Source organism: Mauremys reevesii, linkage group 12 (genome assembly GCF_016161935.1).
Source record: "Mauremys reevesii isolate NIE-2019 linkage group 12, ASM1616193v1, whole genome shotgun sequence".
Taxonomy (NCBI): domain Eukaryota; kingdom Metazoa; phylum Chordata; order Testudines; family Geoemydidae; genus Mauremys; species Mauremys reevesii.
This window is the reverse complement of record NC_052634.1, coordinates 50,458,302-50,471,642: the sequence shown is the minus strand read 5'-3', so window position 1 is coordinate 50,471,642 and position 13,341 is coordinate 50,458,302. Positions and strand designations below refer to the sequence as shown.

General features: G+C 49.9%; 2 non-coding genes across 2 annotated transcripts; one reads left to right on the top strand and one right to left on the bottom strand.

The window, feature by feature from the left end:
* Window positions 1–3,297: 3,297 nt before the first annotated feature.
* Window positions 3,298–3,370, top strand: TRNAK-UUU. The gene has a single exon. It is a non-coding gene; the product is annotated as a tRNA-Lys (tRNA).
* A 9,547-nt stretch (window positions 3,371–12,917) lies between these two features.
* On the bottom strand, window positions 12,918–12,991 carry TRNAT-UGU. Its single transcript has one exon. It is a non-coding gene; the product is annotated as a tRNA-Thr (tRNA).
* Between the last annotated feature and the right edge of the window lie 350 nt (window positions 12,992–13,341).

Sequence of the window (13,341 nt, the reverse complement as noted above, 5' to 3'; positions counted from 1 at the left end):
TCAGTGAGGGGCAAGTGCCAATTGCATGGAAGGTGGGGGAGGGGTTCTGCTCCTAAGTCACCTTGGTACATGTAAGATTCCCACCCGCTGTGCTGCTTGGGACAAGGGTAGATGAGAAGGGCGAATCCTCCAGCACTGGAGGGAAAGGTCCCATCTGCACAGACTGAGAGGCAAGGAAACAGAGGGGCAGTCAGTGCTCAGAGAGGAGGGAGGTCAGTGATGTACACCCACCAGGGGACACTGTCTTTTTGAGGCGAGTGCAGCTTGCTTGGGATGGTGCTGACGATGGATAGAAAAAAGGCTGGAGTCAATGACAGACGAGACCACAGAAGGGGAAGGGGAATGGCAGCCCCACAGAAGGTCCTGGGTGCTCTGATGCCCCAGTTATTGCACCCTGGCCTGTCACAGAGAGAGAAAAGACACCGAGGGACCCAGCCCCCCTACAGTGATCCCATGGACAAGAACCTGGTTGGGAGTGGGGTGAAGGTTCCCGCTGGGCAAAGGGGAGCTGAAATCCCTCAGTGTCCTGGAATTTAAGCAATGGAAGCTTCAAACCCTGCATGGGTGTGGGCTGAGGTGCATCAGCAGAAGGTTGGGCTGGACAGGGAGGCAGGTTTGTACAATTTTTGGTGGTGCCCAGAATGGGACTGTCCTGCCCCCCACACACACACCTGCCTAAGGCTCTGGGAGGAAGTTTGGGTGTGGGAGGGAGAGGGGCTGGGCTCTGGGAGAGTTTGGGTGCAGGGTCTGGACTCAGTCAGGGGGTTGTGCTGCAGGAGGGTGTGCAGGGGGCAAGCTCTGGAGGAGTTTGGGTGCAGGTGTGGGGTCTGGGTGGGGGTTGGGGGTGCAGGAGAGGGTGAGGGGTGCAGCATTTACCTCGGGCATCTCCCAAAAGCAACCTGCACCCTCCTCTGGCAGCAGCCCCTAAGCGGGAGGGCCAGGGGTGTCTCTGTGCATGGCTGCCCGCAGACTTCACCCCTGCAGCTCCTATTGCTACAGTTGGCAGAGTTGGCACTCAGGGCAGGGCAGTGCATGGAGACCTCCCCCACACCAGGGACGTGCTAGCCGCTCCCGGGAGTGGCGTGCCACATGGAGTGAGGGTGGGCAGGAAACCGCCTTAGTCCCCTTGTGCTGCTGGTGGTGGTGGTGGGGGTCCCCGGGCCCTTTTAAATTGCCCAAGGGTGGCAGGCAGCACTGGGGGGGGGACACTCCCAAGGGCCTAACGTTGCTTTGCACAATGATAAATCTTGGAACAGGACAGAAATGAAATGGCGGCAGAACCTAAGGAATTAAAAGCCTCCGGATTCTTGTGTGTGCACTGACTCCGAACGGAAACTGTAATTTGACTCGCTTTGTGTCTGCGGCCAGTAAAATGTCAAGGCAAAATCATTCCAGTGATTGTGACCCTGGGATTGAGGAGGCTTTGGTCATATTAAAATGTAACTAGCATGTTACACTTGTGTTTTTAAAGGTGGCTTCCCCATGGAATCCCAAGTTGTTCTTCCCACAGCTGACTGATTGGGGGCAGCAGTGGATCTCCCCAATCTTGGGGAATCTCTCTGGGCCCCACTGTTAATTCTCCATCCTTTCTCCCCATAACCATGCCCACCCCTCCCCCCCATTATCAGTGTTTTGGAGTAACCCCTCCCTCTCTCCCTTTATGGGATACAGACTCTGTGACAGAGACTGACTGGGGCTCCTCTCTGCACGGCCCCAGTGGGGAAGGAAAGAGACTGTGCTGGGGGGAGAAGACAGGCAGAAGCAGTCAAAGGGGGCTAAACCAGAATAGAGGAGATTTTCTTCCTGTTAAAATGTCCTGGAGTCTCATGGCTGACAAGCCGCATCTTGAGTTAGGTTTGATGCATCAGCCTTTCAATTACCAGGCAAAGGTGTGAATCACAGAGACTGATAACTGCCTGCTTCCCAGCTTTGCCTAAGGCTTTGGCTACACTTGCACTTCAAAGCGCTGCCGCGGCAGCGCTTTGAAGCGCTAAGTGTAGTCAAAGCGCCAGTGCTGGGAGAGAGCTCTCCCAGCGCTGTCCGTACTCCACCTCCCTGTGGGGAATAACGTACAGCGCTGGGAGGAAATCTACAGGAAATCAGAGAAAAGAAACTAGAGGAGAGTGGTTTCTAGACACCCTCCCACCCATCTCTCTCTCACACACACACACAGACTTTTCTAGGGCATTTTCTTTTCCTTCTCTATGGACCTTGTATTTTTCACAGAGCAAAATAAAACAAAAACATTCAAGTCCAAGCCTAATACAGTATGAAACTCAATACAGATCAAATCTCACCTCAGAGATCTTCCAATAAGCTTCTTTTGCAGACTAGATTTATTTTATGTCTGGGTCCAATCTTTTCACCTCGTATAGTCCGTGTTCCAGCTCAGGTGGTAGCTAGGGGATGTCTCATGACTGCAGCCATGTTTGTTCAGTTCCACCCCCTTATACAGCTTTGGTACAAGGCAGGAATTCTTTGTCTCTCTTCTGGAGAAGAGCCCCAGGTTTAAGATGGATTCCTGTACCAGGTGACATGGTCACATGTCCTGTGAGTCCCCAAGCCTTCATGCTTCCTTGCCTGACTCACAGATGGTGCAGGACAGAGCCATCTCCTGTCAATTGTCCTGGTTAATAGGAGCCATCAAGAGTCCAAACCACTATTAATGGCCCACACTTTGCATCATTACAACAGGACCTCAGAGTTATAGTTCATATTTCTAGTTTCAGATACAGGAATGATCGGTTTATACAAATAGGATGAACACACACAGTAGATTATAAGCTTTGTAATGATACCTTACAAGAGACCTTTTGCATGAAGCATAGTCCAGTCACTTTATATTCACACTCATTAGCATATTTTCATAAAATCACATGGAGTGCAACGTCACAGCAGGGAAAGGGTTTTACTGCAGCACCTGGGAGCAGTTGAGTTGCATGTTCAGGCTGTGGTATGAGTTCCTCCAGGTTTCTTGTAAGCAGACAGGGACCTTCGCGGTGCTCTCGATACAGGAATGGCCCGACACGATAAAGTGATGGGGATTGCATTTTCCTTTTTATTTCTGTATTTCCAATGACATTTCTGTTTGTGATTTTGTTTTGCTTTGTATAACTGTGTTTTCTCAGGATTTGATATTTAACTGAAAAAGAATAAGGTCTCAGGGCGCCGGATGGAGGAGCAGGCTGGGGCTAGGACTGCTAAGAGAGCGAGAGTAGCAGGTTTTCTGCATTGTTTCCTGCCCTCATTTTCATGACTAGTTTCTCTTCTGCACGGAATTTGCTTTTTTATGTGCAAGCCTGGCTAGCTCAGTTGGTAGAGCATCAGACTTTTAATCTGAGGGTCCAGGGTTCAAGTCCTTGGTCAGGTAAAAAGAGAACAGTTCCCCACAAAAGGAAAGAAGGCATCTCTCCAAGATGTTATTTGACATCACCTTTTCCCCCAGGACTTGGCTTTTCACTAGGAAGGGCCATGTACTGCCTGGGACGGAAGGGGCAACTTCCTCACATGCCCACTGGCCTTTCACAGTCTGGTTTAAGAAAGGCCTCTGGGAGCTGCAGCAAACTGCTGCAGGCCAACTTGGTGAGCAAAGGCAGAGCTGCTCCCACAGGGTCATCCACACCAGAGCTCAGCAGAGTTCTGGGGGTTCCCTATTGGTCCCATTGTGTAAGAGCAGCACTCGGGGCTTTGAATCCTGCAATCTGAGGTGGAGTCTCAGTGGGATCTGAGGACAATTCCTGTTCCACAAACCCTGCTGGGTCTTCCAAGGCTCTATCTTGCTTTCTCAAAGGCCATGAAAGCCTGTCTTTTGTCCACTGGCTGTTGTGACTTGAGCACAAGAGGGGATGTTTGATCCAGAAGCCTGGCCATGCCTGGAGTCCTGTAGGTAGGGATGCGAGCTCCATTTCCTCTGAGTCCTGAAGCTGGGCTGCAGCCTGGCCTAGGAGGCAGCCCTATTGGTTGACCTACTGGCCCAAAGTCACTTGGGCGGCTTTGGTGTTCCCCAGGGATGCTGAAGGGCCTAAGGAAGGGAGGCTCAATACTCCCCCCTATCAGTCAGGGCGGAAAAGGAGGGCTGCAAGAGTGGGCAGGTTGATGGCTGGGCCTTCTAGCGTTCAGTTGGGGGCGAGGTGGGGGAACGCAAACTGGGAGAAATGGTTGCTGACCTGTGAGGAATGGTTTGGCTGGTGGCGTAAGTGGACCTTGTCATTACCTACAAGGTTGTCATGCTCAAGACCCATCTGTGGGGAATTTCCTGAGCCATGTGTTTCCCCCTGCTCCACGAATGCTGCTAAGACCGAACACGATGGCCTTCCACTTCCTGTGGGGCAATAGGACGTCCCTACTTAGTCAGGAGAAGTGCGGCTTTTCTGCCATATTAGAAGGGGGGTTGAGTCTGGTGGGCCTTGAAGCCTTTTACGGCTCTACTTTTTTGTGTTTCAATTTTCAGTGGGTGGCTGAGCTGGAGGGCAGGTCAGGCCCAAGGGGAATGGTGGTGCAACCGCAAAGAACCCCACTAACTCTTCCGATATGGCTGTATTTTCTTTTTACCCCACTGGGTGCAGCACCAGGTATGGAATGGCCGATGATGGCAGAAGGGGGAGGAGATTAGGAAGCCCCCCTCCCCCGGTGTTCTTCTATTCCCACCTTACACCCTACAGGATTTTCAGTGGGTGGCTAGGTGGAAGGTGCTTCCAGGATGGCTTCATGCGCAACAGTGGCCACTCTCACAGCAGCGGTGGCCACAGCAGCGAGGCCCCCCTCCCTTTGGCTCAGTCTGAACAGAGGTCAATGTACCACTGGGTGAGACAGGCTAATTTTAGGGAGCTTCCTCTGATGGTGAGAAACTGTCCCCAGAACTTACTGACAGGAGCTTTAAAGTATTTGCAAAAATTCATCTCGCCTTCGTGGGTGCTCGTAATGATGCCCTTTTTGTGTGCCAGGGCTGACAAAAACATCCCAGACAGAGAAGCAGCAGGCCAAAAGTGCCATTTATATGCTGAAGTAGCTCAGCGCTGGACATCTAGAGGTTCCCTAGTTCAATCCCAGGCTTTGGCATGCTCTTTGGTCCCTTTGTGTGCTGTGGTGGGATGTTTTCTGAAGCACAGCAGTGCCTTGACCCACCATGAGTTCCTCATTTTGGGCTCCCAAGGAAGAAAAGACAGCATGGACTTGTGCACCGAGTTGGCCCACCTGACCTTTCTTTCTTCTCTTGCTCTTTCTCAGCAAGTGGAAGAAAAAGAAGCTCTGCCTCTAGCTGGAGTCAGAAGGGTGACGTAAGGATGACTTCCTGAATGCCGGCTCCAGTCCTTTGCTCTACCAGCTGACCTATCGAAGGGCTGCCACCTCTCTCCAGGTTCGCCCATCGGTGTGTTCAGAATGGAGAGGGGTCACTAGTGGTGTTCCCAAGGGTCAGTCCTAGGACTAATCCTATTCAACTTATTCATAAATGATCTGGAGAAAGGGGTAAACAGGAGGTGGCAAAGTTTGCAGATGATACTAAACTGCTCAAGATAGTTAAAACAAAAGCTGATTGTGAAGAACTTCAAAGAGATCTCACAAAACTAAGTGATTGGGCAACAAAATGGCAAATTAAATTTAATGTGGATAAATGTCAAGTAATGCACATTGGAAAAAATAACCCCAGCTATACATACAATATGATGGGGGCTAATTTAGCTACAACTAATCAGGAAAGAGATCTTGGAGTCATCATGGATAGTTCTCTGAATATGACCACTCAGTGTGCAGTGCCAGTCAAAAAGCAAACAGGATTTTAGGAATCATTAAAAAGGAGAATAAGATAGAGAATATCTTACTGCCTTTATATAAATCCATGGTAGACCCACATCTTGAATACTGCATATAGATGTGGTCTCTCATTTCAAAAAGATATACTGGCACTAGAAAAGGTTCAGAGAAGGGCAACTAAAATGGTTAGGGGTTTGGAACGGGTCCCATATGAGGAGAGATTAATGAGACTAGACCTTTTCAGCTTGGCAAAGAGAAGACTAAGGGGGGATATGATAGAGGTCTATAAAATCATGAGTGGTGTGGAGAAAGTGAATAAGGAAAAGTTACTTACTTGATCCCATAATATAAGATCTAGGGGCCACCAAATGAAATTAATAGGCAGCAGGTTTAAAACAAATACAAGGAAATTGTTCTTCACACAGACACAGTCAACATGTGGAACTCCTTGCCTGATGGGGTTGTGAAGGCTGGTGCTATAAGGGGGTTTAAAAGAGAACTAGATAAATTAGTAAGTTTCAGAATGGAAGCCATGTTAGTCTTTATCAGCAAAAAGAATGAGGAGTACTTGTGGCACCTAACAGACTAACAAATGTATTTGAGAAACAGCTCTGACATCATAATAAAAAAGGCTGACAAAGGAGGTGCTGTCGTCATCATGAATAGGTCGGAATATGAGCGAGAGGTACCTAGGCACCTCTCAAACACCACATTCTACAAGCCATTACCCTCTGATCCCACTGAGAGTTACCAAAAGAAATAACACCATCTGCTCAAGAAACTCCCTGAAAAAGCACAGGAACAAATCTGCACAGACACCCCTAGAACCTCGACCAGGGTTATTCTATCTGCTACCCAAAATCCATAAACCTGGAAATCCTGGATGCCCCATCATCTCAGGCATTGGCACCCTGACAGCAGGATTGTTTGGCTATGTAGACTCCTCCTCAGGCCCTACTCTACCAGCACTCCCAGCTATCTTTGAGACACCACTGACTTCCTGAGGAAACTACAATCCATTGGTGATCTTCCAGAAAACACCATCCTGGCCCCTATGGAGGGAGAAGCCCTCTACACCAACATTCCACACAAAGATGGACTACAAGCCGTCAGGAACAGTATCCCCGATAATGTCATGGCAAACCTGGTGGCTGAACTTTGTGACTTTGTCCTCACCCACAACTATTTCACATTTGGGGACAATGTATACTTTCAAGTCAGCGGCACTGCTATGGGTACTCACATGGCCCCACAGTATGCCAACGTTTTTATGGCTGACTTAGAACAACGCTTCCTCAGCTCTCGTCCCCAACGCCCCTACTCTACTTGCCCTACACTGATGACATCTTCATCATCTGGACCCATGGAAAAGAAGCCCTTGAGGAATTCCACCATGAGTTCAACAATTTCCATCCCACCATCAACCTCAGCCTGGACCAGTCCACACCAGAGATCCACTTCCTGGACACTACAGTGCTAGTAAGCGATGGTCACATAAACACCACCCTATACTGGAAACCTACTGACCGCTATACTTACCTACATGCCTCCAGCTTCCATCCAGACCACTCCACACGATCCATTGTCTACAGCCAAGCACTGAGGTACAACCGCATTTACTCCAACCCTCAAACAGAGACAAACACCTACAAGATCTCTATCAAGTGTTCTTAACTACAATACCCACCTGCTGAAGTGAAGAAACAGATTGACAGAGCCAGAAGAGTACCCAGAAGTCACCTACTACAGGACAGGCCCAACAAAGAAAGTAACAGAACCCCACTAGCCGTCACCTTCAGCACCCAACTAAAACCTCTCCAGCGCATCATCAAGGATCTACTACCTATCCTGAAGGACAATCCCTCACTCTCCCAGATCTTGGGAGACAGGCCAGTCCTTGCTTACAGACAGCCCCCAACCTGAAGCAAATACTTACCAGCAACCACACAACCAAACCCCTAACCCCGGTACCTATCCTGCAACAAAGCCTGCTGCCAACTCTGTCCACATATCTATTCAGGGGACACCATCATAGGACCTAATCACATCAGCCACGCCATCAGAGGCTCGTTCACCTGCACATCTACCAATGTGATATATTCCATCATGTGCCAGCAATGCCCCTCTGCCATGTACATTGGCCAAACCAGACAGTCTCTACATAAAAGAATAAATGGACACAAATCAGACATCAAGAATTATAACATTCAAAAACCAGTTGGAGAACACTTCAATCTCCCTGGTCACTTGATAACAGACCTAAATTCGCAATATTACAACAAAAAACCTTCAATAACAGACTCCCACGAGAGATGCTGAATTGGAATTAATTTGCAAACTGGACACCATTAAATTAGGCCTGAATAAAGACTGGGAGTGGATGGGTCATTACACAAAGTCAAACTATTTCTCCGTGTTTATTTGTCCCCCTACTGTTACTCACACCTTCCTGTCAACTGTTGGAAATGGCCGTCCCGATTATCACTACAAAAGGTTTTTTTCTCCTGCTGATAATAGCTCACCTTAACTGCCCACTCTCATTATAGTGTGTATGGCAACACCCATTTTTTCGTGTTCTCTGTGTGTGTATATATATATATCTTCCTGCTGTATTTTCCACTGCATGCATCCGATGAAGTGGGTTTTAGCCCACGAAAGCTTATGCTCAAATAAATTTGTTGGTCTCTAAGGTGCCACAAGTACTCCTGTTCTTTTTGCAGATAAATTAATGGAGGTTAAGTCCATGAATGGCTATTAGCCAGGCTGGGTAAGGAATGGTGTCCCTAGCCTCTGTTTGTCAGAGGGTGGAGATGGATGGCAGGAGAGAGATCATTTGGTCATTACCTGTTAGGTTCGGTCCCTCTGGGGCACCTGGCATTGGCCACTGTTGGCAGATAGGATGCGGGGTTGATGGACCTTTGGTCTGACCCAGTATGGCCATTCTTATGTTCTTATGAAGGGAGGGGCAGAGCACCACAACAGAGTTTCTGTAGTGTAGTGGTTATCATGTTTGCCTAACATGCAAAAGGTCCCTAGCCTGAAACCAGGCAGAAACGTGATGGTTTAACTTTCCCAGCTCCTACTGGCCTGTCCCTGCTGTTGTAGGAGCAGCAGTGATTTCTTTGCTCAAAAGGTCTGTTATACTTCCCTGCTCCCACTTTTGTCTCCACTCCTCTCTGAATGCCTGTGAAGTGGCTTTTCCCCTCCCGTTCCCCCCTGGAATGCTTGTGGGATGAATGGGCTGGTTGAAGAGCAGAAGAGCTCCCAGGTAGACAAGGTGTCTGGGACTCTGATTAGGCAGCGATCAGACACCCAGAGCATGGACACGGCCCAAGGTGGAGTGTGACCAACCAGATGCAACCAAGTCATCTCTGGTCGCAGGCCATGAGGTGCAGGCCCTTAAAAGGGGAAGGGACCCTGTGCTCAGGAGAGCACTCACAAGCTTGTACCTCCAGTGAATGCCCTTCGCCCGGACCGCCTGGCCAGTGGTTCACAGCGTTGCATTTCACTGTGCCTCAGGGAGACTTACCTTCATTGCACCATCCATAGCTGCGCTGTGGGACACTTACCTTGCAGAATCCTGACATCTCCAGTGCTGTGCCCGTCCTGGGAGTGTGAGTATGCGAGTGTGAGTGTGACACCCCCTGCCCCCGCTTATTTTGAGCTTAGCTGTCAGTATAACAAATGTGCTGCTTTCTGCCAAACTCTGGTGGGTCATTTGTCCTCCTTACACTTACTAGTTGGCCCAATTTTGGGTAACACCTGTGATAAACTCAACCCCTGCAGGACAGAGGGTGGTGAAATGAGCTGAGAAAAAGCCTTGGCATCAGCAGGGGAAAGCTAGAGGATCTTGGCCTGTCACCTTTTGAAGCCTTGTGGCTTGGTCTCCTCTGCCCTTGGAGGTTGGCCTATGGTGGCCGGCTCTTGCTGCTGGCCTCCTTTGTGTGACTTGCCAAAGGAGGGAGTGAGGCAGGGATGGGGCAAAAGAGGAAAGTCGAGCTGAGGAAGGCAGGGCAGAAGCTAAGCGCCTCAGTGCGGCTAAGTGGGGTTAGTAGAGCACCACCAGTCATTCTGCAAAGCCTGGGGAGGTGCGGTTGGCTGCTGGGAGGCAGAATCCTGTGCCTGCCTCTTGGCTTCCCAGGGGTGGCTACTTGCAGCCCAGGAGAAGGATGGTTCTGGGTGAAAGGAAGACAAGCAAAGCTCTGGGAGGAAATTTGGGTGCGGGGTGCTGGCTCTGCCCTGGGGGAGGGGGTTGGGGTTCAGGAGGGGTGGCGCTTACCCCGGGCACTGCAGCTCCCAAATTGACCCGTACACACAACCCTGCGGCAGCAGCTCCTAGGTGGGCAGGGCCAGGGAGTCTCCGTGCGCCGCTGCCTGCAGGCGCTGCCCCCAGAGCTCCCATTGGCTGCAGTTCCTGGCCAATGGGAGCTGCGGAGTTGGTACTCAGGGCAGAGGCAGTGAATGGAGACACTCCCCCACCCCAGGGGATGCTGGGACATGCCGGCCATTTCTGAGAGTGGCACGGAGGGACGGAGGCAGAGTGGGCAGGGAGACACCTCAGTGCTGCTGGCACATCTCTGCACACCCATTGGGGGAGGGGAGCAGAGGGCCTCCATGTGCTGCCTGGGGTAGGGGCAGTGCACAGAGCTGCCTCCCCTCCCGGGTCTATTACAGGAGTGGGTGGGTGGGGTCTTTTGGCCTGCAAGGTGCAGCAGGTCGCACTAGATGATCACACTGGTCCCTTCTGACCTTAAAGGCTCTGAGTCTAAAAGGGAGATGGAAGTAAAGGAAGTTTTTTAAAAAATAAACCAAACATTGTAATATCAGGATAACTCCACCAACTCATTGTATAGTCCTGCCCCTTTCTTCCTCCACTGGGTGTTTAATGACCTGCAGCACATGGATTCTCTCATTCCATTGATAAACTGATACAATGTGACTGAAATTAAATCACTTCCCAGCAGAGAAAACATCACATCATTGCATTAGCTGGGAATTGAACCCAGGTCAAGTAGCTTGGAAGGTAGCTATGCTCACCACTATACCACCAATGCATCTGGCAAAAGTGTCACTTATGCTTGCCTAATGAGGTTAGACCAGCGTTGAAGAGATTTTTCTGCCTGTTAAAATGTACTGGATTCTCATCACTAAAAAAAACCACCTCCATCTTCACTTGGGTTTCAACCATCAGCCTTTCAATTAGCCACCAATGTTGTTAATCACAGGGTATGTCTACACTACGGGATTATTCCGATTTTACAGTGCATCCGAGTTCAGATTGCTGTCCAGAGCAGTCACAATGGTGCACTGTGGGATGGCGCCTGGAGGCCAATACCATCGAATTGCGCCACACTAACCCTAATCCGACATGGCAATACCGATTAGCGCTACTCCTTGTCGGGAGGAGTACAGATATTAGATAAGAGCCATTTATATCGATATAAAGGGCTTCATTGTGTGGACGGGTGCAGGGTTAATGCCCTTTAACACTGCTAAATTCGATATAAACTCACAGTGTTGACCGGGCCAGAGAGAGCAGCAGGTTTCCCATATTTTCTTGTTTTCTTTACTAGTTTCTCCTCTGCACCAACTTGCTCTTTTTCTTCATGAGCCTGGCTAGCTGAAGTGGGGATTCACCCAGGAAAGCTCATACTTCAAAACCTCTGTTAGTTTATAAGGTGCCACAGGACTCTTTGCTGCTTTCAGTTGGTAGAGCATCAGACTTTTAATCTGAAGGTCCAGGGTTCAAGTCCCTGGTCAGGTGATAAACTACTCACCAAGATCTTACACTGTCTTTCCCATGTCCTCTTTGATGTTACTTTTTCTCTTCAGGATTTTCTCTTTACTCAGAAGGGCCTTTTTGTGTGTGGGTTTGAAGGGGCAACTTCCTGACAGCCCTCTGTCCTTGCAGCCTGGAGGAATAAAGGCCTCTGGGCATAGAGCATGTTCTTTCCCTGCACAGACACACACAGACAAAGACACAGAATATCCCTAAGGAATTACAATCACCTGCTGCCTTCCCCTGTCCTGCTGGATCCCCAAATGAATATGCTCTTCAGCCTAAATCCATGTCCCCTCTTTCCCAGTGCCCTCAGACCCAACCTCAGTCCCTCCTATGCTCACTGCTCCTCACTCCCAACCAGAGCCTGCTCCTCTTCACCCTTCTCCTCTGTCCCAACCCACAGCCCCTCCTATTCCCGGTGCCCTCAATCCCAATCCACAGGCCCCCTCCTCACGCTGCTCCTCAATCCCAACCCACAGCTCCCTCCTTCCTCCAGCAGCAGGTGCTTCAGGCCCTCAGGAAGATTTTCTTGCAAGGTTTCGTCTATGAGTCTGCATGTGGATTTTACAGTATGTTGGAAATAGGTTGGGTTGCTTGCCGAAATGATCACTTTTGGCTGGTGTTGGATTCCCAGTCTCCATGTTATAGGGGCAGGAGAAATAAAGGGTTGTTATCCTTGTTGTGTGAACCAAGGGCAGCACAACTGTGCTTGGCAGACCCCGATTGAGGGACTCATCCTCAGTTCAATAGCACTTGCTAGGCAGGGGACATGGGTTCCAAAGCTGAGTGGGTTGGGGCTATGTCCATACTGTAATGAAACACTCATGGCTTTCCTGTGCCAGTGCAGGCTCCCAGGCTAGGGCCATGGGGTGGTAAATTTGCACCGGAGACATCTCAGCTCAAGCTCAATATTGGGCTCTGGGAGCCCTCAAGGTTGGAAGGGAGTTTAGCAAGCAAAAAAGATAAACTGGCAGGGGAGTATTACCCTGGACTTGACAGCATTTCTCCATTGGTCTGTCTGCTTTGGGGCAGGGACAATAACACGTCCTGCTGCATCTGTTATTTCAAAGGGCGGTTTAGGATTTTCATTCTCACACATGGTGCATGAAGCAGGACTCAACCCTCAGTGCAAACTAAATGAGCTGCCCACAGGTTCTGGCAGCCACAATGAGCCATTTGGTGTGAGAGCCCAGACCTGCCCCTGTCCCAGAGGGAGGGGGTCATCTGTGACAGGCTGGACCACTGACCTATCAGCTCTTAACTCTCAGTAATTCCATTATCAGTGCCTGTGAGTGTAATTGAAACAACCATATTGGGCTGGACCAAAGGCCCATTTAGTTCTCTGACAGCTGCCAATACCAGGTGCCCCAAGAGTTAGTCAAGAAGGCACCACTGGGAGTTGAACCCAGGATCTCCTGTTTACAAGACAGGTGTTTTAGCCAGCTAAGCCATGGTGCCTGCTTGTGGCTCAGGGACACTCTCTGCCCACACCTGACTCCCTGCCATCCCCACTGGGGCCTGAAAAGCTTTGCTTGTGTTGGATTCTGCAAAGCAGAGGAGCAGGTGAGGTTTTCCTTGCAAGCTCTGTGTGTGTGTGTGTGTGTGTGACTCTTTGGCCAGGTCTGCACTACAAAGTTATTTCAGCATCATTATATTGCTCAGCTGTGTGAAAACACACAACGCTCCTCGGTCAGCAGCTTTTGGCTGGTGCACACACTGCAATGCCACGCCTGGCGACAAAATAAAACCACCTCGACAAGAGGCCTAGAGCTTTGTGCCAAATTGTCAGTGTAAATGCTGCTGGTCAT